Genomic DNA, 3524 nt, shown 5'->3' with positions numbered 1-3524 from the left:
TGGTTTGGCTCCTCTTAATTCTGCAGTTGCCTTATTTTTATTTTTAAATTTACTTTTATTTTTTTAAATTACTGATTTGTGTATGTGAGTGAAAGAGAGAGAGATAGGAAATAAGAGAGAGAGAAACATTGGTTGGTTGGTCCGCCCACACATGCACTCACTGGTTTGATTCCTGCATGTCCTGCACCAGAGAGGGACCTGGTCAACCTGGCACAAGAGGAAGAGGCTACAACCAACCAAGTGACCCAATCAGGGCTCTGCTTTTCCCGTAGCACCACCCCCCACCTCCACACCCACAATGTCTCCTCTTTCCCAGGAAACAGAGACAGCAGCCTGGAGAGTTCTTCCCCTTGAGTGACCCTGGAGCAAAAGGCCTGAGTTTTAGGTGAATTTTTGCTAACGAAGTTCCCTTTCAGCCCTGACTGGTGAGGCTCAATGGGATGGGCATCGTCTTGCAAACCAGAAGGTCACTGGGTCAATTCCTTGTCAAGGCTCACGTCTGTGTTGGAGGCCAGGTCCCTGGCTGGGGGCGTGTGAGAGGCATCAAATCCATGTTTCCCTCACACAGCGATGTTCCCTCCCTCTCTTGCTCCCTCCCTTACCTCTGTCTCTATGAATGAATGAATAAAACCTCTTTTAAAAAAGTACACATGGGTAGAAAAAGAGTAAACGAGGGGAGGGTCCCCTTTATTCAGATCACACAAGTTGTCCTCAGTGCCTCAGTGGCCCAGTCACTTTCTGGAAGACGGGAGCCTTTACCCTGGTCCATCAGGGTCAGGGTGGCCAGTCTGGGTCATCAGTAATCAGGAAGGTCCCCAACCTCGGGCCCAGGTCCCTGAATATTCTCCTGGCTCAGGGCTGGTTCTTTGGCTCAGGATGCAGTTGCCGACCCCCCAGGGTCTGGGTCTCAGGCTGTCCCTCCCCACAGCCCTGGAGCAGCAGGACCCGGAGGAACTAGGAAGCCCCGTCGGCTCTGGGGCTGGCTGATGCAGCAGTACACGTCTGTGCTTGGGTGCAGCAAGTCCTGTGAGGGAAGGAGAGGCCCCTGAGCCTTGCAGCCGCCTCAGAATAAGTGCAGTGTTTCCCAGGTGTGCTGGGGCCTGCCTGTGCTGGGGGTGCCTGTCCCCTGGCACCTCCTCTCCCCACCCTCTGTTAGCACGTTATGCTGCTGTTTCCCGAACATGGAGCACAGCCAGGCTTGGGCTGGGGACAGTTCCTGGGCCCCTGTGACCTTCAGGACAGAACGTTCACCACCCACACTCACCTCATAGATGGGGCCGGCTGTCCTGGGGCTGGGGAGGGGGCCCTGTGCAGGGGGCAGAGAGAGGGCATCAGGGGACAGGGCGGAAGGCCATTTCTGCACAGGAGTGACAGCTCTGCCTCCTTAGCAGCTGTCTCCACACCTACCTGTCACCCTGCACCCCAGATTCAGTCCATAATGTAGTCCCCTTGCCCTCGTTAACCTGGGAACCCTGGCTGGTGCTCTCAGTGCCTGCTCTGCCCCATGCTGGACCCCAGGGTTCCCCTCAGGCTGCCCCAGGGAACCAGGGCAGACTCAGGACTGGGTGGGGGTCTGTCCTTGACATGGGTGCCCTCTCCCTGCCAGGGCGGGGTGGGCCTTGTGCTGGCTGCTCTGGGGATGGGGTCTGTGCTGCATGGAGAGTTTGGACAGTGCCCCTGCCCTGAGCCTGCACAGCTGGGACCCTGGGTGGAGAGATGGGGAGGGGACAGACTCACCAGGGAGGTGGAGGCTCCAGAGGGACCCTGGCCTGGTGGCAGACAGAAGAGTTAGCACTCAGGGGTGAGGAAGCTTCGCCTGTCCTCCAGAGAGGCTAGGTCCTTTAGCTCCAAACAACCAGGGGTGACAGAGCATCTCCCAGAGACAGACCCTTTTGCCATTTTCAGGTCCAGTGAGGGAGGTGGTGACACATGACAGAGCCCTACAGGTCAGGGGTGACAGGTGAGTCGGGGTCCCCTGTGCTGAGAGGTAGATGAGATCCCCACCATGAAGCCCAGGGAAGGGTCAGAGCCCGAGGGGTGCAGGCAGGAGTGGACACTGTGGGCAGGTCAGGGGCTCCAGCCTCTTTCAGACTGAGCGGACACTCACCTGGGGTGGATGCTGGGGGTCGGTGCTCTGTGAGGCCTCGTGGGTCACTGGCCCTAGGAGAGGTTAGACTTACTTGTGAGGGGAACAGGGGGAGCTTTGGTGTCACAACTAAGGACAAGGTGTATTTCCTTTCCCCTCAGGGTGGGGACCTCTTTCCATTGCTTAGGAAGGGGAGGGCCTAGGAGAGGGTAACTGAGGTAAGACCTAAAGAGTCAATGGCTGAGCTGGTCCCATAGAGTAAACCTATAGGCGGACAGGGGTGGAGAGAAATGACAAGGCAAGGGACTGAGGATCCAGGACAGGAACCATCCCGAGGGTCTGACTTTGTAGGAAGGTCACAGAGGGAAGCAGGGCCAGTGGCTAGTGCAGGACCCTGAGGGCCTGGTGCCTGCTGCCTCTGGATGAAAGTGGTGCCCTGCTGGGGCCAGATGTGCCCCTCAGGCCCAAGAGCTGAACTGTGGCAGGGGTCTGTCCTCTGTCTCCATCTGCCTGCACTGGAGGCCAAAACAACAGCACAGGGTGTCCTGTCCTGTCCAGGCCCAGGTCTCCTGTCTCACACATAAGGGGTTGTGGTTCCCAACCTGGCTACATTGGGGCACCTGAGCCCAACCGGCCTGTGTAGGCTCTGCTACCCTCAGCTGTGTGACCTTGGCCAAGATACCCTTTAGAATCTGGGGCAGCAGATCCCCCTCACCAGGTGGGTGGATTCAGAGAAACAGCAGCAGGTGCCTCACTGAGCACTTACTCTCTGCCAGCCCCTTGCAGGTGTGAGGAGTAAACTGGGACCATTCTGGGGGGACAGTTCCTTCATTGTGACTTATTTATAGATGAGGAAGCTATTGAGGAAACTGCCCTGGTCGGCAGCTGGTGCAGGAGGAGCAGGAGGGAGTGAGTTAGGAAGGTCCATGGGGAAATGAGGAGGCCACAGAGAGCCAGGCCAGCATCAGGGAGGGGCCTCCATCCTCCTGGCCTGGGGTGTGATGGGGTCAGCCTCTGGTGGGGGCAGAATTCTGCTGAAGGAAATGCCATCGTACCTCCCAGTCCTCCTGTGGTACAGGAAACACCCCAGGGAGGTTCCCAGAGCCACCAGAACGAGGACCCCAATTATGATGCCAGCAATGGTCCCTGAAGGGCAGCCCATGTAGTCATTTTCTGCTGAAAGGAGAAGGGAAGAAGGGAGGGTTGAGGCCCACGTCCACTCAAGGGAAACCACAAGGGGCCTCGTAGTGGGGAGTCCTGCTTAGGGAGGAACTGTCCCCATCTCTGTGTGTGGTTTCTGAGTGTTGTCATCCCACTGTCTTCATGAGGCAAGGCCTTAAGAAACCATGGCGGACCTGGGCCCACAGGGGAAGGGCCACAGGCAGATGGAGTTGGAGAGGCAGTGACCAGGGATGAGACTGAGGACCCAGGACAGAAC

The sequence above is a fragment of the Phyllostomus discolor genome, chromosome 12 (genome assembly GCF_004126475.2).
Source record: "Phyllostomus discolor isolate MPI-MPIP mPhyDis1 chromosome 12, mPhyDis1.pri.v3, whole genome shotgun sequence".
NCBI lineage: Eukaryota > Metazoa > Chordata > Mammalia > Chiroptera > Phyllostomidae > Phyllostomus > Phyllostomus discolor.
Note: the sequence above shows the minus strand (reverse complement) of the source record.